Source organism: Nuphar pumila, chromosome 13 (assembly GCF_984573655.1).
Source record: "Nuphar pumila chromosome 13, dmNupPumi1.hap1.1, whole genome shotgun sequence".
Classification (NCBI taxonomy): Eukaryota; Viridiplantae; Streptophyta; class Magnoliopsida; order Nymphaeales; family Nymphaeaceae; genus Nuphar; species Nuphar pumila.
This window is the reverse complement of record NC_143261.1, coordinates 22,510,488-22,536,890: the sequence shown is the minus strand read 5'-3', so window position 1 is coordinate 22,536,890 and position 26,403 is coordinate 22,510,488.

Below are 26,403 nucleotides of genomic sequence, written 5' to 3'. Positions count from 1 at the left end.
CATAGAATACCTTTGAATTCATACATTTTGCACGAACATTCAACTCTTCCGTTGTCAACATTGTACGTGACATGTGCTTCTTGCCTTTCGTGATGGTTTTCACCCTGCCATAAAATATGATATTTGTGCATATTCTCGGTTTGCACGAGTCCTTCTATTTTGCAATTCATGACATGTAACACCTCTTTCTTGATCCATTCAAATACTGTCAGTGTATACAGAGCTGCAGGTCGCATCAATATTTTCATGCCAAGAGTTAGAGGTCGTGTATTGAAGCATTTCACGTCTTGTTCAAGCTCACTCTGTCTTAGACCGTCTACAAATAAATCATATTGTTCCATGAAACAAAACATTGTTAAACATGAATACAAGGTCTTCTTCAGCGTGGCATGCATAGATTCAGCTCTTTGTGTGCTTATCATACCTGCACAAAAGTATTGTCTTCCATATGCCAATGCCCACTTCTCTTTTTCTGCATATAAATTTTGTAACCACAGACAATCAATAAGGTCGTATGTCTTAATCATTTGCTCCCAATCTGACTTAAAGGTGACCTCGTCTACACTATGAAGTACACACCGTGTAAACTTTTTGTCAAACCCTATATTCTGATTAAATATGTGTCCTATGTTCCTTGCTGCATTTTGAAAGATATGCCACAAACATAGGCGATGATGTGCATCTGGCCACACATGAAGCACTGCAGCCGCAATTGCGTGATCACCATTTGTAAGTACAGTTTCAGGATGCTCCCCGTTCATTGCCTGTGTGAATACTCTGAACAATCACTCAAAGCTTTCCTTGGTCTCGTCATACAAAAACGCCCCGCCTAATATATAACTTTGTGCGTGATGGTTCACTCCGACAAACTGCGCAAATGGCCACTGTTCAGTATTAATCTTTACTGTAGTATCAAACACAAACACATCATTGAAGCATTCATAATCTACTCTTGACTTTGAATCTGCCCAAAGCATATTCACATCATATCCATCTTCATCCACTTGCATTGCACTAAAGAAACCATGTTCATTGCTTGATGTATTCTGTAAGTAATGAACCAAAGAACATATTTCTTCGTTCTTTATGTTTTCTGTCTTCTTCCTTCTCAAGTGGTTTCTTAGATCCAAAGGTGTGAATGACACATTTTCGCGACCACCATCCATGCGAGTAAACAAATTGTATGTCTTCCTTGGTGCAATGCCGGAGCTATCGGCTATTTCAGCCATTGCAGCATGCACTACAGTTACTTTACGATGTGACCTTAGCATAGGAGTCATACATGATGCAGATAACTCATGATTATGATCACTGATTAAAGTACACACAACAAATTTCCCATTCGGATGTCTTTTCAAAACCATTCTCGCTTGACATCCATATCTTGATTCTGGCATGCTCCTTGTTGGATTTCTGTCATCGTCGCAAAATTTTTCCCGTCTTTCCTTCCTTGCGGAAGAGAGATGGAAAGGCTTTCACGATTCAAACTTGACCGGATTTTGGAAATTATTTTGAAATACTCACCTCCGTTTTGAAAATTGCGGGAAAATCCATGGGATGGGGCTCGACCTGTCGGTACGAGCTTCGACCGTTCCTGCCGCCTTTAATAGGGGTAATCGAACCAAGGACCAAAATTGTGCTTGACTTAGCGAAATTATCGAAATTGTATTCTATCCTAAATGCACAGAGAATTCAGGCATGTGCTATAAGAATTTTGGAAAATGTAAAATTGGAAAATATGATGTATGCTTAAAAAACATTTGAAGTTGAAAAGTATTTCTCAGGGAAAAAGATGGAAATCAATCCCTCAGGAAACTCAGACAAAGAAGGTTTGAAATCTCGAGAAAGTTTATAAAGATTTGGAAAATCTTGAAGAAGTGAGAATCTCGAGAAAATCTTGAGAAAGTTTATAAAGATTTGGAAAATCATGAAGAAATGAGAATCTCAGGAAAATCTTGAGAAAGTTTATAAAGATTTGGAAAATCATGAAGAAATGAGAATCTCAGGAAAATCTTGAGAAAGTTTATAAAGATTTGGAAAATCATGAAGAAATGAGAATCTCAGAAAAATCTTGAGAAAGTTTATAAAGATTTGGAAAATCATGAAGAAATGAGAATCTCAGGAAAATCTTGAGAAAAGATGAATATTTGAAAAGGAAAACACTTGTCAGGAAAAACTCGGATTTTGAGAATTTTCTTAGGAAAATGATAGAAAATTTTGTAGGAAAACTCATTGGAGAAGGAAATTCAAAATTTAGGAAATTGAATTCCTGAGAATCTTGTCTTTGAAATGTTTGAAAATCAACTTTGATTCTTGAGAAAGATGAGGAATTCCTTTTAAAAGTATCTTAAGAAAATAATATTTTCAAGGAAAACCACAGGAAAACTTTGATTTGGAAAATCCAACTCCGAATATCATCATAGTTTCTTGATAAATCGATTCCATGAAGTAAAAGTTTCTTGAGAAAATCATGAGAAAAATAAATGATGCAGATGATTTGAATGAATGAATGCACTTTTGAAAAGATTTCTGAAAAATTTGTTGGAAAAATACGGATTAAGCCAAAGTAAATCCTTCACATATTCTGACTGTGGCCATGAATATGTTCAGAGTTTATTTGAGTTAATTCACAATATTCTGAAAACATTGGAAATATGAGATGCATTTTTAAGATAGCCTAATAGTGTAGGCTCAATGTGACTGGTAGAGAGATGATGGATCTGGGTCTCGTCCATATTCCGACTAGGGCCGTAAATGTGGACTCCACCGAGTTCATCAACTCTCTAAGAGTTGGTGCACGTGCCATTCGTGTTCATCCACGGTGAATTTTGAAAGATTGAGATATATGCATCATATAATCAGGATATTATTGAAATCAAACTATATGAGATGCAACTTAATCTAAGCAGTAAAAGTAAATATTATTCCAAAGTTTACATTTGATTGTTACATTGTTAACATAAAGTAAAAAAAATGAAATAGAGCCAAGGAATCATCATCTCCTAGATTTTTCTGCAAAATGAGAATTAGTACAAGATGACCAAGGAAATGGACATATATATATATAATATATACAAAGAAGAGATGTGCATATATATCAAAATTGCTAAATTGGTGCTAAATGATATGTAATAATGGAGGTGTATTTATATGAGAACATAGTTATATGAATGCTCATATATGGTAGTAAATGCACATGAAAGGATATATGGATATATATATAAGTATATACATATATTTATATATGTATGTTCATAACATATATCTATATATATATATATATATACATATATATGTATACATATAGGTAGATATACAATATATATACATATATATAGATATATATATATATACATATAATGGAAAACATATACATATAAAAAAAAATATACATGCTAATGGAAATTACATATAATGGGTAAAATCAGAAAATACAGGTATATACTGTTTCTGTAGGGGATTTTACACAGATGTAAATACCAAATTACAATATAATTTTCAATAAAAATGGGTATGGAGCTTCCCTATATATCAATAACGAAGAGTGCCAAAGATGGCATAGAGATCATGAACATATATTAAAATATCCATCCATGAACGTGGCCAAATATCAAGACTGCACACCTGCAGAAAAGAGAAAGGGTATGGATTCAAAGGGGTTACAGTAAGTGATAGCTGTGAAGGATATGATATAAATAACGTCTGAAGTGTTGGGGGTTAATACAATAATGAGACTGTTGTAGAACCCTTAAGTGGCTGACAAAACTCACCCAAATGAGCCGTTAGCTCCATGTTATTCCCTGCAAAACTGAATGCCATGTCTCTTGTGGCTCACACAAACGTGGGATAGTCAAATTGAACCCCATTAAGTTTGAGACCTACTGTCAACTAAATGATTTTTAGCCATTTGATGATCATAATATCACCAAAACCCACTTGCTAAAACTCAAAAATAAGGAAGAGAGAACAATTTCCTTTTTAGCAGCCAATATAGAAACATTAAGATGTAACAAAAAAGAAAGAAAAAATTTATTAATACAGATACACAAAAAGGTAATGACAATAGATGTACAACAGTAAATGGGCTGTAGGTAAAGTGCATGACAGCAGTATGCCTCAATCCTACTATCGATGATGTGCAAAACTCTGGAAATAAATGTGCAGTCACTTATAAAATACGCTTCTGTAACTCTATTTAGATATGCAAAAACACACTTCATGCTACTGCAAAAATACATATTACCAATAAGAAATACCAACGTGATTATCTGCAGATTACCAAGAAATGAACCAAATGAACCTTCCTATATAGGCAGGCACTTGCACAAGATGATCAGAAACAAAAGCAATAAAATCTTACTTGTGCACGTAACAACTTTATATCAACTTGAGTTTCCTTGCTCTCATAAGTGGCAGTCAAATTCTTCTTCAATATTGAGTAGAGTGCAGCTCTTGGTCCCCTGCACCAACGAGAAAGAGGCGATTTCCTGCTGGTGAACTGAAGATGGATGGCAGCAGTTGGACTTCTGCTGCAGCTATGCTGGAGAGGAGCTGGGCAGCAACCGCTGGACCTCTGCTGGGCTGAAGGTGGATGGGCAGCAGTCGTTGGATTTCCTGCACACCTCTGAAAATATTACACAGCCACTACAAAAATTGGGTAGCTGCAGGTTCAATAGAGTTTGCTAATGGAGAGGGAGCTCCTTATGGATGGTATGCTTGCAGGTTCCCTCTGATGATGGGCTGAAGACAAGGAGACGGTTTCCTGGCTGGACCTCTGCTGGTGAGATGAAGAAAAGGGGCAACAACGTTCTGCAGCCCTTCATCCTGGATGCTCAAGATAAAATCCTCAATGGGGGCACCCTCCACCACTGAGAAATCCAGAAATTCCTGCAATAAGAAAGAGAAAATCCCCAAATCAAACGCTCTCCTTCTCCTTCAATCGGCCAACCCCCCCTTTTTAAAACTTTCTGTCTTTTGAAGAAAAACCGCAGCCTTGAGCTTCCGTTATGGTCTTTTTTAAAAAAAAATTCAAATTGAAACTTCAATGCTGCCGTTTTCTAAAGGGCGCATCTTGGGTTTTTTTTTTTCAAATGTTTCATTTCATTTACCTAAGTTCTAGGTAAAAATGAAATTTATTTGTTTTTTTTATTTTTTTGGGAAGTTCGGCTGTACCATTTAAGGCTGCATCTTTCTTAATTTTTTTTTATTTAAACAAATCAATAAATAATAATAAATAAAAAAATGAATGTTAAAATAAATGAGAGGCTTTTATGGAAATGCCACCTCAATCCACTTTTAAAATCCTTTGGAAAAGAAAATAAAGTTTTATTTTGTTTTTGTAAATCTTTTATTTTCAAGTGGGGTGCCACATGTGTGTGGGCCCACTAACTAAGATAAATAAATAAATATTGAGAAATTAAAAAGAAAATTTTTCAAATTGGTACGAACTCCGGGTGGATCCCGCTCCATTTATTTGAAAATAAAGACAAAAGAAATAAACTTCTTTATTTTTTTTGGAATTTTTATAATACGAGATAAAACTTTGTTTGTTTTCAAGAATTTGGAAAAAAATTGGTTTTTTTTAGGGCAAAAATATGGATAAAGTAAATGTAAAAAATTTTTGTAAAGGGATTTAAAATCTTTTTGCAAAAAGTTTTGAGATAAAATCTTTAAAATCAATATCCAAATATCCAGATTGTTTTCCTGAGAAAACTTTTGTAATTAAAAAGTCCTGGGGGTAAAATGGGAAAGATTAGCAATTTTGAAAACTCAAGGTTTTAAAAATCAATTTATAAAGTTTAAAATCAAATCTGGATTGACAATTTTGAAAATCAGGAGTTCTGGATCTCAAAATGACATGCTGTGCAGTGAAATGATGCAATGCTATGCAAAGACATGTTCTATGAAATGTCACTCTCAGCTCGGACTTGGAAATTCTAGCTTTTTGTCCAGAAAAAGGATTTTGAAATTTTGTAATTTGAAGATGTCTCTGAACCTAAATATAGAAATTTTGAGGCTCAAGAATGAAATTTTGGACTTTCTGCAAGGTTCAATCTCGGAAAATAACCATTTTGCCCTTCATTGCTTCCGGAGAACTGAAATGTGCCGATTGAGGGCGATGTCAAGAAGGTGAGTGAAAATTTGGGGTGTTTACAATTTCCCATTGATTTCTTCTAACCTTGCTTTGAACAAACATATGTCTTTCTAACCACGACACCCTGTGCATTTTTTGACCAGGAAAACCTTCTCACACTGAAGCCAACTTTTAAGACATAATCATTGCAAAATTTATATGGAGCTTCCTCATTATTAAACTGCATTCCTTCTACAGGAACAGAGTCAAGTGTAATTCCATGTACATTCCCAGTTCTGACGCTTTTATTCTGTGTACTGACATCAAAATTTGCCTCAATATTGACTTGCATTTCTTCTACTGTAACATTCAAGTCAAGTGTACTTCCATGTACATTCCCGGTGCCTACACTTTTATTATGTGTACTGTCGTGGTAGTCTACCTCATTATTGAATTGCATTTCTTCTACTGGAACATTCAAGTCAAGAGTGGGTCTAATGACTGCACCCTTCTTTTCATGTGCATCATTAGTGCATATGTTCAATTCTTCGGTTGCGTCAATAGTATATATATTCAATTCTCCAGATCTTTCGATTGATTGAGCTACATCATCTTTATTACAACCTGATGATAAGCTCAACAATGTTTTAAGCAATATATCAATCTGTGTTTGCATCAAAATAACAAACAAATCGATATTAACTAACAAAAATGTATCTCACAAAAATGAAAGTATGTTACTAAAACAAGGGTTTTTCGATACAATGCATATAATGAGTTAATGTAGGATACCTGATGGGGTAGAGGCCCTTCCTAGCATTTGTAAACAAGCATTCTTGTCAACAGGTCCCAGCGTCTTACAAATATCGATAAGTTTCCAACCATCGTAAGAACATGATCTACCTGCAATAACCAAACAATGCCTTAATGACACACCAGACGACATGCCTTCTTCATCGATAGCATGATGAGATGAAAAGCTACTCACGCTGCCTTAATGGCACTGGTTGGAATGTTTGTGAATCATTGCTTTCTTCCATAATGCCTACAAGCAAAGAAAAAGAAGAAAAGATAGTGGAGTTAGCAAGCGTATACGTTTACTACGATTTAATCAGGATGCATATAACAATGAATACCGATAAGGTTAAGCAAGTCAAGACAACGATTTAATGAATGACAGTATCAGAGCAAGTGCGGTTTGATGTTTGCTTATACTGAGCATCGAGTTGTCGCTTACCATGCCAATTGTAATACACATGTCGTACATGTGTGTTGACGATAACGCTCTCATTACATCCACTAGGCTCAAAAGCGAGTCCAATCGAAGTCGCTGAAAGAGCAGCGACATGCCTACAAAAATCGCCCCCTCCTACCCCCCACATGCAAGTAACGATGTGTTTCTGCAAGCACACATTTTCAAAGTCTGTGTACAAATATCTTAGAAATACATATTACATAACATATAATATCTTACAAATCGATATACATATCAATTTGTAAGATATTGAAAATTGATACGGCAGTTCAGCATAATAACTTACAACTCGACAATCAAAACCATACTATCTAAAAGGTCGATAAATATATCGCACAATAAATTACAAATCGATAAGAAAGAAATTGAGCATAATAGCAAACAAATCGATACAATGCATATAATGAGTTAATGTAGGATACCTGATGGGGTAGAGGCCCTTCCTAGCATTTGTAAACAAGCATTCTTGTCAACAGGTCCCAGCGTCTTACAAATATCGATAAGTTTCCAACCATCGTAAGAATATGATCTACCTGCAATAACCAAACAATGCCTTAATGGCACACCAGACGACATGCCTTCTTCATCGATAGCATGATGAGATGAAAGGATACTCACACTGCCTTAATGGCACTTGTTGGAATGTTTGTGCATCATTGCTTTCTTCCATGATGCCTAACGACAGCAAAAATGAAGCGAAGACACAGGAATGTTTTGTAACACAAGGAAGGCACGAGAAGGAGACAATGCGTTGTAAAACAGGATAAAAAACAAGGCGGAAACCTCGACTGAAGACGAAGGCAAAGTTTGGGTTGATAATGGGAGCTACTGTTACAGCAGATGGCACATGAGTTTAATGAATAGGGAACGTCTCCACTTTAAATAGTTAACATCAAACTTTCTGGTTGGAGGACTTTTTTGTCCTTTTCTCGAACAATCGTTTCACAACTTTTGAATGGAGGATATTTTTGTCATTTAATCAAACCGTTATTTCAGAGCAAGAAAAGCAAGTAAGGGTGATTAAGTCTTTGCAACAACACCAGAGTCCGATGCAAAGGTATGTCAACATACACGGGCATACGAGCCCCATGTGCATGAATACATGGCGCTCATTCGATCACCCGAACACAGACGTGGGATTCAGTGAATCATCAGGGGCGAACATACACCACCCTCTCGTCCAAGATAGTGCAACTCTATGCAATCCAACCATCTTATTTTGACCTGTATGGCAGGTTTGATGCAATGGAGTTATGCGCTGGTGAAATTATTATTACAAGGTTAGATTACGTGATGTTTCTCGTGTTTAAGCTTGCCAAACTTTGAAATTGACTTGAGATGGCTGCCTTTTTTAGAGAGAGAGAGAGAGAGAGAGAGAGAGAGACGTTGAAAATAAAATATGTGAGACAAGAACAATGCTGCATCTCACAACACTTGAATTCCTAAACTGGATGTATATATGGAATTCTCTAGACACCGGGCCTTCGTATAAGAGAGGTTTAAGGCAATTGATGCTCGTCTATTACCTTACAACTCAAGGCCTGCTTTATGTTGACCAATCTATCTATACAGTCAATTAGAGAATAAAGAGAAAAGTGTATTAGAGGTACATTAAAATTCACCAAAAAGTGACATTTAAGTGTATAAAGATGCACTATAATTTGTGAAAAAAGTTGAAACTCTTTCTAGATCGGGTCAGCTCAGGCCTCACCCTAACAAACCCTCGGCCTCGGGGGTACTTTGGATGCCTTCTGAGGTTCACAACAGGATGGCGCATTCTTGGCGGTCCATATTAAACCTTTTCAATGCCCATCTCATTCCAACAAATAAAAGAAATGGGACTGCCCACGTTATGGGCATCCCTCCCATGTTACTTTTAAATGCTGCTCTTCATCTTGAGATAAAGGGTGTCTGAAAGCGGCCACCCACCCTGACCTGATGATCTCTGACTCTGATCTGTTCCCGCGCCTGGAGTATCAAGAGTAGGGGTGTCAACGGGTATAAGATCTGGCGAGTTCGAACCCGGGTTTGAGTTGAGGTGCTAGTATCAGGTTTGGAACCGGTTGGATTGAGTTTTTCATAAGAAAAAACCATACCTGGGCTCGATAAAGATTACATGAATTAGGCCCGGTTCATATTCGGTATTTTTTTTTAATCTTTTTTATATTGAAAATAGCATCTGAATCGACACTTGGGTTGGACACGGGTCTAGTATAAAATTTCACGAATGATACTAAACTCCATATATCGAGTCTGACCCAGTTTTTAATCGAATCTTCTTTATAACCAAACCCTGACCAGTTTGGTAAGGGTCGGGTCCAAGTCAAACCCAAACCCTGATCATCAGGTGGTGTTCAGAGGGAAGAGGCTGTCATGACTCTTGAAAAGACAGCTGCACAAAATCAACACCATGTTTTTATTAGCCTGAGCTCTTCCATCATTTTATATTAAAGAGAATGATGATTATAAACAAATTGAACCCAATTTATTATTATTATTATTTCCTTTCGAAAGCACCCTCTGATCTGGAAACTAGTCGATATTGTATAGTAAAGAAAGTAGAATATCCCAACTTATCCTACTTTGCTTTCTGGATAAGTGGATATATCCAAACACCACTACAGTAGTGGCACACCGACCTTGAGTAGAAGCCAAAGCTCGAAGTTCCAATCACGTCCTTTTTATCTGAAGCAGGTTATATGTCCCCCCCGAACAGGGCCGGTACTCCATCCAATGTTCGTGTGTTCCCAAAGAGCGCCACGTATAAGATGCAGACCAACATGTATCCCCATATGTGTCCGCATCATATTGCATCGTAATTCGGTGCCGTCGCAAAGACTTAAGTACCCTTTACCGCCATTCTCTTCCTCTTCCTCGAACAGACATAAATGCCCTCTATCTAGAAAACTGAATCGGCGGTTCACGAAAAGGACAAAACTGCCCTCCATCATTATCGCGCCAAAACGTTCCGCAAAGTTTGCGTATGCAGCAAGCTGTATGTTGTAGGATTTAAATAATTCAAAACAATCCATTCTCGCCCTAAGCAGAAAACTCTACCGGAGCATACTTTGCTTTCATTTGTGTACAACAGAGCATCCTATCCTTTGTTCCAGAGCATCTGTTTCCGTCTTACGCACAGTCGTAGCATCGTTGCCACCTTGTGTTGCATATTAGTTGTTACTGTTGCTTACTCTACAGTTGGAATATCCAAAATCCTATCATTTCGGTGAGTTTTATGTAAGGTTTCGTTATTCAATCTGTAGGTTGCTTCTTATACAACGATTTGTAAGTTTGATAAATCTTACAAAGATGTGTACTTATGAACCCAAATATTGCAACGATTTGTAATCATGATGATCGTTTAATGTGTTGTGCAGGTTAGCAATGTCTGCGGCTCATCAAAGAAGAGATGCCCCGTCGTTCTATGGTTTGTGTATTAGAGAAGTGATCCGCCAGTCCCATCTATCCAAGGTTTTTGAAAGATACCAAAATATACTTAAGATTTAGAACGATAAAGACAGGGTAAAAGCGTTGGAATTGTATTATGCAAAGGATTATCCATCAGATATCAAGGTTGCGGACCAAAGGAAGAATGCTGAAGAACGAAAGATGCAGAAGAAGGATGACGAAGAGAAGGCAAAACAAAGAAATACGGAAGAGAATGAAAAGAGAAGGCGGAGGAAGAAGGCAAAGCAGAGGGAAAAGCAAAAAAAGAATGAGGAGGAGTGGGAAATGTATTTTAACAAGGTAATGATGGAGGCTAAGGCAGAATTGGATAAGGGGACCTTGGAGAATAAAGCAAGACGAAACAAGGCAAAGCTACTGAAGGAGACGGAGAAGAAGCAAAGGCAAATGAATAAGGAGGAGGAAGAGAAGGAACAAAATAAGCCTCAGAATGAGGAAGAAAAGGAAAGGCGAAGGGGGGAGAAGGAGTTTGAGGAAGGTATGGAAATGCAAAGGCAGGAGAAGGAGGATGAGGAAAAAAAAGAAAGACAACGGAAGGAGAAGGAGAAGGAAAAACAAAAGGAAAGAGAAATGAAGAAGCAGAAGGAGGAAGTGCATGAAAAAAAAATAAGACTTGGAAGAGGAAGAAAGGCGGCAAAAGGAGAAGGAGGAGGAGGAAGAAAAGGAAAGAGAAATGAAGAAGCAGGAGGATGAAGTGCAGGAAAGAAGGAAACAAGACATGGAAGAGAAAGAAAGGCGGCATAAGAAGAAGGAGGAGGAGGAAGAAAAGGAAAGAGAAAGGAAGAAGCAGGAGAAGGAAGTGCAGGAAAGAAGAAAACAATATTTGGAAGAGAAAGAAAGGCGGCAGAAGGAGGAGGACGAGAAAAATGAGAGAGAAAGGAAGGAGAAGGAGGAGAAATGAAGGAGAGAGAAAGGAAGGAGAAGGAAGAGGTGATAAAGAAGAGAGAAACACAGAAGAAGGCGGAGAAAAAGGAGAGAGAAAGGAAGGAGAAGGAGGCGAAAAAGGAGAGAGAATGGAAGGAGAAGGAGGATGATGAAAGGAAGGAGAGAGAAATGAAGGAGAAGGAAGAGGAGAAAAATGAGAGAGAAAGGAAGGAGAAGGAGGACGAGCAAAGGAAGGAGAGAGAAAGGAAGGAGAAGGAGGAAGCGAAAAAGTAGAGAGAACAGAAGGAGAAGGAGGAGGAGAAAAATGAGAGAGAAAGGAAGGAGAAGGAGGATGAGCAAAGGAAGAAGAGAGAAAGGAAAGAGAAGGAGCACGAGAAAAGGAAGGAGAGAATAAGAAAGGAGAAGGAGGGCGAGAAAAAGAAGGAGAGAGAAAGGAAGGCGATGGTAGAGCCGGTAGAGAAGGAAAGGGAAAGGCAGTTGGAGGCAGTGGACCCACCAGAAAGGCCTAGGTTGGAGAAAGAACATGAGAAAAGAGCGACCAAGGTAAATAAATCCGTCCTGTCTTTGAAGATTTAATAATATGTTTAGCGATTTTGGTATAGCGATTACTGTGTTAGGTATTAATATGTATAGCGATTACTGTGATAGTCTATGTGCAACCAATATTATTTATAACGATTAGTAGAATATTATTTATAAGTATAAATGGAACTAATTTACAATTGGTAGGAATAATATGTTATTTTATGTTGCAGGGAGGTCACATGAGAAGTAGAGCTCCAGTTGAAAAGCTCGTAGGTCGGTGTCAATGGCCTGTAGTTCTGTCGTGGTATGGTCAGCTGAGTGCATATCAGAAGAACCGATTACAAAATATGCACTTCGGTGCCCTTTTGGACCAACAATATTTTGAAACTTGCTGGAATACCATGACCCACCTGGTAAATAAGTGGAATGATAAGACTAATACATTCCAGTTTGATTCTTTTGAGATCACCATGACTCTAGAAGATGTGGCGATGATCACTGGCCTTAAGTGTGATGGCAGTGCTGTCCTATTACGGCATTCAAACTATAACGCAAGGGAAAAATGCACGACCCTTTTAGGAATGTCGATGGACGAATGAAGTCAATGTATTTCTGGTGGAATCAAGTCCACATCAATGAAAGTCTCATTTTTTCCGTAATTAATGGGAAGGCCGCTCCGCTACTTGTGCATCTGAAACAGCTGAACAAGAGTTGCGCGACTTCCTTCTTTATTTTTTTGGTCTTACATTATTTTTCGATTGTTCTGGTTCGAGAATAAGTTCCATGTGGCTGCAGTACCTGGCAGATTTAGACGAAGTCGACAACTATGCCTGGGGTGCCGCTATGTTCGCACACTTGTACAATCAACTCTACCGTGCGAGTAATGGTACAAAAACAGTTGAGGGATTTTGGCCATTTGTTCAGGTATTTGTTGATTGCATACTTGGTAATTGTAGACTAATCTCATTGAAGGTTGTAGTGTTACTAATAATATTGTTTTTGTTAGGCTTAGGAGTGAGAACATATTATCCCATTGCGTCCACGTTGTGGCCCTTCGATTTGTGGTTTTGCAAAGATCGGTCGCTGGGCTAGAATAAACGTCACAATTCATAATGCTAAGTCCATTTTAGATGAGCTTCAATTGAATGAGGTAAACGTTCTAAAATTGTTTACAATCGTGTCAGCATTTATCATTGAGTATTATAAATTATTGTAATGTTTAACATTCTTAAGTAATCATCGTTGCAGGATTGTCTTCCGTAATACATATCGTTGTCGCCATATCATGCTTAAGTAAATTGTAATATATTTGTCCCTCTTTATTAAAAAGAATTAGAAATGTACAGGTTTTGTAGAGACCTTATGGAGATAAGGAGGACGATGACTAAGATGTTGTTGCAGAGGCTGCTAGATTGCGTGACCGCGATTTGTGGCTGTTTTGCAATTATGAAGCCGAGTTGCAGCATGGTAGTCGAGTTCTCCTACAATCTGACTTGGGGCAGTCTATCCCAAATATGCCTTTGGAAGTGAGAAGGAAGCTGAATAGTGGTGGGTGCAAGAATGTGAATTGACGCGAACGCTACAAGGACGAATTATTCATTTGGAACTCAGGTGGTGTCCGTGCCGTATCATATGATTCTAACGAACGACAATTTGATCCCTTCTATTTCGAAAGCTATTGGGAACCAATGCGCCGAAATTTGTCGATTGATAAAATTGGGAACCCATGCCTCCCAACTGCTCCCACTCATATTGCAGCCCAGCCTCTACAACCAAAACGTCGTCTCTCTTTGGTTACAACAATGATTCCCTCAATAACAAAGCGCGATGAAGAGCAAACACTTGCTACAAAAGAGAACATTGTCTCTGCTGCAAGGTTTGATCTTATGGAGAGGGAAAATAAGAAATTAAGGACAAAAATTAGCAATATGAGGATACAATTGAACTCAGTGGTAGAGATGATGACCAGTTTTTTTAGTAAGATGTTCGCAACCCAGAGGCTACCCAGGATAGACAGTCCACCAATAAAAAGAGAGAGACAAGTGTATGATATTTCATCTGATTCGTCAAGTGCCTAGGAATAAACCCTGGGCATTCTTTTTTATCACGATAGCTATTTGTTGTAATTGTATAATTAATTGTCGTAACGTGACATTCTTTTATTTTTTAATTCTTTATTATTACATGTAACAGACACGTTTCATCTGTGGATCTCGTAAATAAATAAACTTTAATCGAAAATAGATGTCTGTTGTTCAGAATCCGTGGCATTGACTAAGGTCGCCATCGTTATGATAGAGCATTTCTACCCAACAATCGCTGTATTTGTCTCTGCCTCGATAATACATCGCAAAAAGGATTTGCGATGTATGCCGTGAACAATAATTTAACGAGTTTTGACGTCGTAAATGATAACAGTCAATACCGATAAGAAAAGTTTGATGCTCAGAAATCGCTACTGATGATCATAAGTAAATTGCAATCGCGCAATAGGATGCCGGCCAGCCAAAATCGATACAATATTGTTCCTTGTCAGAAATTGCTCATTTGCGAGGACACCTTCAATGCAAACCGCGAAATAGGATTGCAATTCATGAGGTCAACAACGCAAACGGCAATGGCTTATCCCTTTGTAAACATTGCAAGTCAACAACGATTTGCGGTGTTAAATGATACTAGTATAAAGCGATAATGAACATTTGTTGTTAAAAAATCGATAAGGGCTAAGATATGTGGCATGAATATATCGATGTATCCATATTTGATAATCAATTCAATAATCATCAAAGATTATTCATACCTGGAAAACGGGTTTGTTCGGGTTGGGTCAATCTCCCACTCAACCATTGTTATAATATGAAGTCAAAACAACGGTTTTTTAATTATTTAAAACCCAATCATTTAAGTTGCAGGTTGTTTTCGATAAAGGGCGGTATTCGAAACGACGATTTTTTAATTATTTAAAACGCAATCATTTAATTTGCGGGCGTTTATCAAACAAGGGCGGCATGTGAAAAGATGTATTATTAAATATTAAATACACAATCATTTAATTTGTGGTTGCTTTTCGAAAAAGGGCGACATGTTAAAGGACGTTTTCTTTATATTTGACTGACGACGTCGATTTCGTATCTGCGTTGCAAAGGTGACATCGATATCTTCGTCCAGGCATGACGCCGAAGAAGAGAACGATGGGGGCAATACGACCAGACATGATGCCGAAGAAGAGGACAATGAGAGCAGTACGACCAGGCATGACGCCAAAGGAGAGGACGATTGAAGCAATAGGACCAGGCATGGCGCCAAAGGAGAGCACGATAGGAGCAATACGACCAGGCACGACGCCGAAGAAGAAGACAACCACTTCCACAGAACCAGTTGTAGCGCTTAAGACATATATTTTTTGAACCTTCCGACCGGTTTAGTCAACATTTGCCTTTTAACATCGTATTTTGGCTTGTGTTGTTTACTGTAGAAAATAATTTCAATGTCAAATTCTGAATACTACGTTCATGGTGCACTCAGTGCAACATCCACTGACAAGGGTGGGCGGCAACGCCCTAACAAGGTCATAGATGACATCGAGCAGATGCAAGATGAATTTGCAGACAGGAACACTATCAGTAATTTTGTACGTATGTAACCACTATCATTTTCTACGTCTTCGGTTTGTATGTTCTGAAGTTCGTAAATTTTTGCAACCAGACAATATGTGATTTTGTCAATTATATTCAAAGCAACGAAACGAGCAATAGAGTATGCATCATCACCCCTTATTTCATGGTATGTCTAGTCTGCCATTGTTTTATTTGCTTTTATGACTTAGTCACTTTTCTTGGTGGTTAAACCTTACTATTTCGTGCAACAGATGTACGTCCGGCGAAAGCCATACACCAGTGGATTCCTAGATGCACTACCTTGTTGGAACATCGGTGATGAGTTTGTAGACTTTTCAAATTTTGAAAAGGTAAGTGAACAAACCTCTTATCCAAGGTTTAGTCGTTACATCCCCATCACGATATGTCTATGGAATTATAAATTATTGTATCGATTCATAAATTTTACTTTCTACGCTGTGGCAAAATCCAAAACATTGAGTCTTATACGAGATGAATTTTGTGGAAAAACAACTATGGTGCTACAACTCAATGGACTACCACAGTGGTGTAGAACATGACGCTATGCATTTGGTAAACTTCTGCTCATAGGAGAATCATAGCTATTTGAGGTGGACCAGACTGTACTATATTTTTCCTTTATCACATGCGGGATTTCTTAAACGACTATGTGGGTCTCGACATTGCCGAGTGGATGTTGCTCTGTGCTGACGATGCTCCTATATAAAGTAATGGGGTCGATTGTGGCATATTCATAATAAAGCATATTGAAGCAATATACAAAGGAGAAGAACCTTTTTTTGATGATGTATGAGCTTTGTATCTGCTGTTATTGGGGATTCTTGTTATATATTGGTTTCTGTAAACACCCCAAATTTTCACCCTCATCCAGTGTTTGTCCATTTCATAAGTCACTACAGATCATTGCATGTCATTGCATGTATTCTGCATAGCATTGCATCTCATTTTCGAGATCCAACACTCCTGTTTTCAAAACATTCAATCCAGATTTGAATTTTAAAGCTTTATTTCAAAATCAATTTCAAAATCTGGGTTTTTATTCAATACTCTGTCATTTTCCAACCCCAGGACTTTATATTTCGAAATATTTTCTCAAGGAAACAATCTGGATTCATTTCAAATTCAAACTTTAATCGATTTCAATTCACAGATGAGACCCATTTAGATGGTGTCGCTTCTGAATGCCTCTATTTATCAAATTTCTCAAATTTTTGAAAGTTTCAGTCCGATCATGACTCTTGTCTTAGAGTCCTAATCCGGTCAGAAGTCTGGTTTTTAAGTCTGTTTTACTTCCATTCTCAATCTTTTTCGTTTGTTTTCGAAATCTAGGTCATTTCACAGAGTCCAGTTAGTTCAGGACTCTATTTTAGAGTTTGGTCGAGTTAGGAGTCTAACCCTGACTGTGTTTTCTGACTTATTTCATCATTTCTTGATAAAATCTTTTGAAAATTCTTGCATTTAGCTTTTAAAATCTAAAAACTCAGAGTCCTAAGGGTTCAAGACTCTAACCCGGAGTTCCAGTTCGCTTGAGACCCTATTTTCAAAGATCTTGAATTTCAAATGTCAATTTTAACCCATTTTCAAAGCCATTTTCAGTGTTTATTTCAAAATTTCCAAAACTCGATGTGGGCCCACTCAGTTGGCACCATATCCAGAGGAATTCTAATTCAGTTAGAACCCTATGCCATTTCAAAAATTCTAATTTTAAGATTACTTTTGAAAATCCTTTTGAAAACTCCTTCAATTTCAAGTTTTAAAATCATTTTTTTTGAAAAACTCAAGTAGGGCCCACTCGGGGTGGCGCCATATTCGAGTAAGTCAGGGCTAGACTAGGGTTAGTTGATGTCTTGGTTAGTGTTAGAGGTTTATAAGAGTCAAAACCATTTTGAAAACTCATTTTGAAAATTAGTTTTTAAAACTAGTGTTTTTAAATGTTTTTAAAGGTGTTTTAAAAACCCAAATGTGAAAGATGCCAAGTGGCATCACATTTGGAGGTTTTCTAGGTTTAGTTAGGGGCTAATTAGGGATTAATTAGAGTCCCACCTAGGTTAGAAAACCACAAAAAATCGTTGCCTTTAGTGGATTTATTAGAAAGAGTCCTAAAAAATGAAAAACCTCTTAATTAACCCTAATTAAGTGACTTTTTGAAAAACTATAAAAAGGGACCTAAGGGGGGCCAAAAGGAGGGGCTCTTTTCTCTCAAATTTTCGTGGCCTCTCTCTCCTCTCCAGCACCTCCAGCTTCCTCCATTGCAGCTGCAAGCACCAAGGTAATATTTTTAATATTTTTTAGTTTTATTTAATACTTTTTCATGTTTTAAATCAATTTTAGCCATTGGTGTCATCCCCTTCATGGATTCAACCTCAAGAACCATCAAGAATCAGCAAGAACGATCAAAGAAGGTGATCTAACCCTGTTTTGGATGATTTACAGAGATTTTAATCCATTAGAATTAATTTTAATATGATTCTTTACATTATTAACCAATAAAATATATGATTTACCCTTTTTAATGGGTTAAATCTATGTTTTAAAGGTGATATCAAATTCCAGCCATTGATTCCCTGTTTTTAATTTATTTTCATGGTTTATTCATGTTTGTTTTACGTTCTATAGCATAGAAATAAGTTTTATTTACTGTTTTACCGTTTATTTTATTTATTTACATTAGTTAATGCATGGTCTTTCAAGTTTCTTAAATTTCTGTGTGTTCTAGGTTTAGAACAGTAAAGATGATGTTATTTCGGATTAAAGAACGCATTGTTTATTTCTGATTTTTTTATATGTGATGCATGCATGAGTTATTAAGTTACTTTAGAAAAATCAGAGGTTTTGGATCTCGGAAACCCTGTCAAAAAAATCAGACATCAAATCGGGTTTTTAAAGCTTTAAAATCGTGGTTAAAATCAAGAAGGTAACTTGCTGTGATGATATTTCTCTCATCTTATATCCGATTTTAGATATGTAAAGTGCTATGGATTTACATTGAGTAAATCTGTCTTCTGTGAAATTTTTAGAATTTTTTATTACTGTTTAGTATTTTTCCCCTTTCAGAGAATCTGTTTTTAAATTTAAAACTCGTTAGGGTTTACCAAAACCCTAATCAGATTTGTGTTAGTCATAAATCCCAAACCACAAATCCGATTTTAGATCTGTAAAAAGTGAGTATTGTTATTTTTCTGTCTACTGTTCACCACTAAAATTTCAGAGATTTTTGTTTAGAATTGCTATTTATGTCTGTATTTTCAATCTGGAATAGCTGTTTTAATCCCTGTTAAAAGTGATATATTTTAGCTCAGATTGCCAGAAGGGTTTCTCCCTAACCGGAGATGATTTTTCTGATCTGTAAATTGGGAAATCTCTTTTTTTCTTTCTAGTTAATCTCTGTAAAATTTCATAAATTTCCATGGAGATTTGACCCCTGGTTCAGGTCTTGGACTGAAACTGGTTGGTGAATTAGGTCAAAAATAGCATATTTTTAGGGTTTAATGCAATTTTCGGATTAATTCAATGTCAAAAAATTATTTTTATAATTCCAATTCGACATTAGGGTTATAACAAGTGCAGGTACCAATTTTTATGGATTTTGGAATCCATTTGATGGCTAAATTAAGCAAATTGCAAAACCGGGTTCCTGAAAGATCCAAAAACACTGCTAAAATCACAGTTTTTTGTGATATTGTTGGATTTTCGTGCATAAGCATATATTTTTATGGTTTAATCATGTTCATAATCATATTAGGATGCTTTAGGTTTAATTTTGTGCTCATTTGATTTCATTTAGTGCATAAAACCTAAGTTTTTACAAAAAAAAAATCTATTTCTAAAAACCCTGATTTCAAGGCCATAGTCTTGCTATCGGAGGCAATTTGGTCATTTGACCTAAATTTCGAAATCCCTAACCCTAATTTTCACATATTTAAGCATGTCACATCATATTTAGCTTAGTTTATTACATTTAAATTTCAAAACTTGCATTTTATCAAAATATCTTTCTAAAAACCCTAATTTCAAGGCCATAGTCTTGTTATTAGGGGTATTTTGGTCATTTTGACCCCAATTTCGAAATTTCATATCTTATCTTCCTTATTTATTCAATTTTATTTCATACTTTATCATTTTGATTTAAGGGAATCATGGCAAAAAGGCTTATATCTAGCAAAATCCAACAATTTCCTGATATTGTTGGATAAATCTAGAAAAGCCAACATATTTTCATTAACCAAGTTTTCTAGTTTTGCAGGTACATTGAAGACTTTATGTATTTAAATTTCAATAGTGATGTAATTTGTAATTAAACTTTGGAATAAGAATTTACATTTCCTGCTTAGCTTAGGTTGCATTGCATATAGTTTATTTTTATAATTTTAATGTGTGATGGATGATGATTCATGCATAATTTTACAAATTCACCATGGTCTACACGAATGGCACATGCACCAGCTTCTATGAAGTTTATAAACTTGGTGAAATTCGTATTTATGGCCATAGTCAGAATACGAATGATGCTTAGATTTATGATCTTCACATTAGCCACATTCAGCCTACACTCTTAGGCTAACTTCAAAATGCACTGCATTTTTCAAAAATACAAAAAGTATTTCTCAATTCCTCAAATCCATATTCATTCATTTCATGCATTTGTCAACTCCAATTTAAAATCCAAGTCAAGGAAATTGAATTCCTCAAAATCTCCTAAGTCTTATAGCAAAATCGATTTTCCCAAAGACATTGAATTTCAAAGAATATTTCAAGTATTTCCCAAGTTCCAAATTCAAATTTTCTAAGTTAGAATTTCAATTTCCAAGTTTGAATTCAGAGAAACCAAGTCTCTCAGAATCGATTTTCACCAAATGTCAAGGATTCCTCAAAATCGATTTTTATTTCTCTCAGAAGTATATTTGAAATCCCAATTCACGATTTTCCAAGATTTACATTTTATATTTCAATCATTCAAAGCAAACATCATGTTTTCAAATGTGCATTTCTAAAAATTCATAGCACATGCCTGATTCTATGTGCATTTAGAAATTAGAATATGATTTAGACAAGTTGAATAGAGTAGAGCATAAGATTGATCCTTGGTTCGATTACCCCTGTTAAAGGTGGCAGGAACGGTTGAACCTCGTACCGACAGGCGAGTCCCATTCTACGGAATTTTCCCGCATTTTAAAAAAAAACGGAAGCGAGTTATTTTCAAAAAACTTTTTCAAAGGTCAGTTTGATTTGCAAAAGTAAAATTTTGCGATGATAACAGTTTCACATTACATATTTTTATTGCAAAAAGATATGCCGGAATTACGCGAGGAAATATGCAGAAATTTGATTGAGTTTAAAAAGAATGGGAGACAAAATATGTAATGTGAAACCTATCGATTGCTCTCTCTGTACAACCTAACGAGCTCCGCCATCACCGTTCTCGCCCAACTCCGGCAGTGCAGTCGCAACATGGTGAGGAGCGGTCGGCGGAGTTGGAGTTGGCTGACGTGGAGCTACCAGCGGTGCAGTCACGGGCATTTAATTTGCGGTCGTCAGCGGTGGCGAGGGACGCAGTTGGCGCGCTGAGGGTGGCCATCAGAAGCTCCACCGCGTCCTCTTCCTCTCCCTCGCGAGGAAGAGGTTTCAAAGGAGCGGTCGTTTCGGTGATGGGGGTTCATCTAACCCGGTATCTGAATAATCTTGTTTCTGGTATCAACACAATCGGATTGACATACACAGAGAGATAGAGACAGACTGGAGATATGTAGGAGAAGAACTTCCGGTAGGCAAATTTTGTAGGACTACAAATTTTGTAAATCTGTCTCCATTGAAATGTAATTTGAACATTACAAAACACTCTTGTAAATCGTTGTACTGCTTCATCTACGAAAACTAAATCATATCGAGAAATAGTTTTGTATTGTATGCGCTTAACAAATGCTAGTAATGATGCTCTTCGGTAATTAAAAATATTGTACAACGAAAGATATTTTGCTGTTGTTCTGAAATCGTTGTATAGATTGCATTACGTGAACAAAAAGCCCGAAAATAGATTTCTGCGATTTATGGTCCACAAAGGCACGTAATGTTCACTTTGAACAAATGACGAAGTATTTATCGATAAGAAAGGTTTGTTCTCAGAAATCGCTGTGTTGCTGAACTTGCGAGAATGAAATCGTAATATATATGCCCCATCGTGAACGAATGTAGTGCATGGCTAGATGAGAGTGACTCGCGATGACCAATGTCGAGGTGTAAATCCGTAATGTACACCTAAGGCGATTTGTTGGGATGCGTGTGGACGAAGTTGTGGATTTATATAAAAACAAAAAATATTTCTACAATCAAACCCACACGCTACGTGCTACCGTGATTTGAACTACCAGGTTCAATCGCATTGATTAGTTTTGAGAATAGCTCTCTGACATGCCATTCTTCAATTTCATTAATACGATGGGTATTTTATTTGAGATTTGCTCTTTGTTTATTAAAATTGTCGTATTTATTTGAAAACTGACGGAGGGTGATAAGACGTTTCATTAATATTTGAATGACCCATCACACAAGTTAAGGATGTGTTCCACTTTGCTTCGCGAATAAGGAACCGACAAACCAACAATTCCTGCAAAGAACGACTTGTTCTTGAATCGAGTGTATAGGCGGCATCGACGCAGTTGTGTTATCCGTGTAGACTCTTTTCATATGTATACAATATCATAATTAAAGGAAAAGTCATTTTAAATTCAAAAAATTTTCAAATTCTTACACGAGATTTCATGGTAGTAGTAGTGAAGATGACATTAGACCACCATTTCTCAACAGCAAACCCATCTTATCGCTGTGTACTATTTGTAATTACGGAAGCAACAATAATGGCTCTTGTTCACCGCATTCATCTTGAATCTCTTCTGCGATTTTCATTCTATGCGTGTCAGCAATAAGGCGATGTTTAAACATCAAACATTTCATAACGTTGTTGAAAATCATCACTTCGAACATTAGAAGGCTTCTTTCATTGCATATATCGCAATCTAATTTTGTGACTGTCAATCATGCGGGTTGGGCACCGTTGGTCATTGCCTTTTAGATCCTCGTGGCGTCTCGGTTAGTTTCGCCTCCGCAATTAGAAATGACGTCAATTTTTGGCAGAGTTCTTTGCGGAATCCAGGTATATCAACCTGCAAAAACAAATTCTAATGTGGAACCAATAAACATGCATTTAATCACTAATAACAGAGGGCAAGACATGACATACAACGTCGAAACAGGGTTCTGCACCATTGTATATCGCTTCAATGTACTTGATTACAAATACGCCGCAATCAACACCATTATTTTGTTAAGGAGCATGGTATGCCGTGCGATAGATCCACTCGCTAACGTCGACTCCCAAAATGGCTTTGACGAAACCGATCTAAGAATAATGCGGCCGAAAGTAAATTCATGACCCCAGTACACGACACGATACTCATATAGATGGAATCTTACGAGATGGGAAATGTCAAGCCGTAAACCACTGTCAACTTCCAACGAATTGTAACACCATAGTTGTTTTTCTTGTAAATCCATCACGTATAAGACCCAATGCTTTTCAGCATTCCAGAGTGTAGGAATCAATATCTGCAAATGGATCGTAAAAAATGTTGTTGGCATTGTTATGCTGTGACCTTGCACTCTAGGGGTGTTTACTTACTTTTTCATTAGACAAAAGGTCTCCGCAATGATTACCATTAACCCAATAAGGTAGGCCGTCTTTAAATCCACTGGAGTATGGCAAACGGCGTAAGATAGTCTGCAAACCGAAACCTTATTAACAACAATGTTAACATACGAATCAACTGGACTAAATCAATAACCAAAAACAACATAAAATATAACTAATATACCATGAAATACGGGCTGACGATGCTTATAATCTTGCTTGGTGCGTTGCTTTTAATATAACTGACGAAATCGGATATAGTCTGTTTGCAGCAAATATGTTGTTGTTAACGTACGTACACATGACTTACGTATATAGACAACTCCTACTACTTTCATACGAACAAAATTACTGATCATGTTGCACTGTGCGAATTTATTGTGCATTCTTTTGATGTCCTACATGAGTGATTGACTAAGTTCTAGCCCAACTTCGTCGGTGGATGTTCTACTGAAATGAACAAGGACATTGCAAAGAACGGTATTGAAATTACATTATAGAGTACACAACACAAAGCGCAAATACGGCATGAAAGAGACAAATTTTAATGAAAATGGAGATGATGTGTAGACAATATCGTACCGATTCGCCATTGTTGGTCGTGTAGCTGTCTTCCTTTGCCTCACATGTTTAAGGGAGAAACTTCAGGTTTATAAAGGTACCGTCGGTTTGACTATTGCTGGTTCACGAAGTAGAAGATAATCACACCGTCCAGTGCTTGTGCAACTATCTATGAGCCAAAAGATCTACTGCTCAACCACCGTGATAAATGAATAATGTACGATTAATCAAAAAACTTACGATACATCCTTTGTTGTCCGTACGCAATGCATATGTGTATTGTGATTTGTAAACAACAAACATTCTGTTCCTTACTAGGCCAGCCTATTGAGGACCTATTTCCCTTTACTCGTAGAGTATTGTGGAACATGCGAGGCGTGTAAGTAGTACATCGATTGGATGAGGTGGTCTTATGACCTCGATCAATACAGACGAAGAAGAAGAGGAATAATTGCCATAGTCCACTGGATTTCAAGAAGGCCTACCTTACTGGGATAACGTTAATAATTACGGAGACCCTTTTGTCTAGTGAAAAATTAAGTAAACAATCCTCGAATGCAAGCTTACAGCAAAATAGTCCTAACACCATTGGTGGACCGATTTGCATATATTGATTCTTACACTCTAGCAATCTTAAAAGCATTCTGTCTTATAAGTGATGGATTACAATGGTAAACAATTATGGTGTTACATTCAAAGTTGTTTGTGACTGGTTTTCTTCCTTATTCAATTCCACAACAGAATTCCAAGCGCGCCGCCTGATCATGTTGAGGTTGTCCTTCATATTTGCTGAACAAGGATTTGTAGTAGTGATCATCAGCTGAATGCCGATTTGTAGTAGTGGTCTGTCTGTGTCTATGAACTCAACTCCATTTTCATCCTTTGTTGTCCTCTCCTCTTTAACAGCCACAACTATCTTTTGATACTTGTCAACAAGCCACCGGTAGAAGGATGGCACACCCATCGCTGGATAGTTTGTGCTATGAGCCGGACAACGATTTGTGGCTTCTGCAGGAAGTCGATTCATGGCATCACTGAATGGCGATTTGTGGTTATCGTTGAATAGCAATTTGTGACATCGCAGCATAGTGATTTGTGGTTGTGCTTCGAATGTCAATCTAAGCGGGCTGAGAAGGGTTGTTCAAGTAAGCTTTTTTGGGCCATTGATCAAGGTTGCGATTCATTTTATGATATGAGTAAGCTTTCACCTGCATTTTTCAGGTAGGTGGTTGCATAATGTTGGACTTGAGTAATGATAATAAAAGAAAATCATTTTATGATCTGAGTTTTTTTGGTTGATTTAAACAAGTTCTTTATTTATTGAATTGCGATTTACATCCAATAAATATAATGTGTCCCAACATAACTGCCAATCTACTTCCAACATGGAAATAGAAAATATAAGACAGATACTACAAGTTTCACAGGAAATGCAAACCTCCTCTCAACATTGATTATATATCAAAAGACTTCTAAAGCGCAATTTACGATAAATAAAATAATAATCTATTTTACAAGATGTTTATATATACACACAAGTACAAAGAAAAAGAAGGGCACTCGTAGCTTGTGAACATGACACTATCTTGGAAGTAGATTGGCAGCTATGTTGGGACACATTCTATTTATTGGCTGTAAATCACAATTCAATAAATAAAGGACTTGTTTAAATCAACCAAAAAACTCAGATCATAAAATGATTTCGTTTTATTATCATTACACAAGTCCAACATTGTGCAATCACTTACCTGGAAAACGCAGATGAAAGTTTTCTTACATCATAAAATGAATCGCAACCTTGATCAATGGCCCAAAAAAGCTTACTGGAACAACCCTTCTCAACCCGCTTGGATTGACATTCCAACAATACCCACAAATCACTATGCTGCGATGCCATAAATCGCTATTCAACGATAACCACAAATTGCCATTCAGTGATGTCATGAATCGACTTCCTGCAGAAGCCACAAATCGCTATCTATCGGTTTAAGCAAATCCAACTACGGATCGCAAGTCGTCACTGACAAATCACTATAAACTCTTAACAAATCCGACAATGTGGAAATCGGGTCATGCAAAGAGGCATGACAACTAAATTAATAGCCCACACGAGATTCCTGTGTCCCATACCTATCTGTTGAATGCATCAGAGCCTGTCATGCAATAGAAAATATAAGACACTGCATTAAGTTTCACAAGAAATGCAAACCTCCTCCCAACATTGATTACATACCAGAAGACTTGTAAAACTGAAGCTATCATTGCTGAAAATCTGATCGGGAGGAATGAAGGTTTCAACGTTTGGTGTTACTTCTATAGA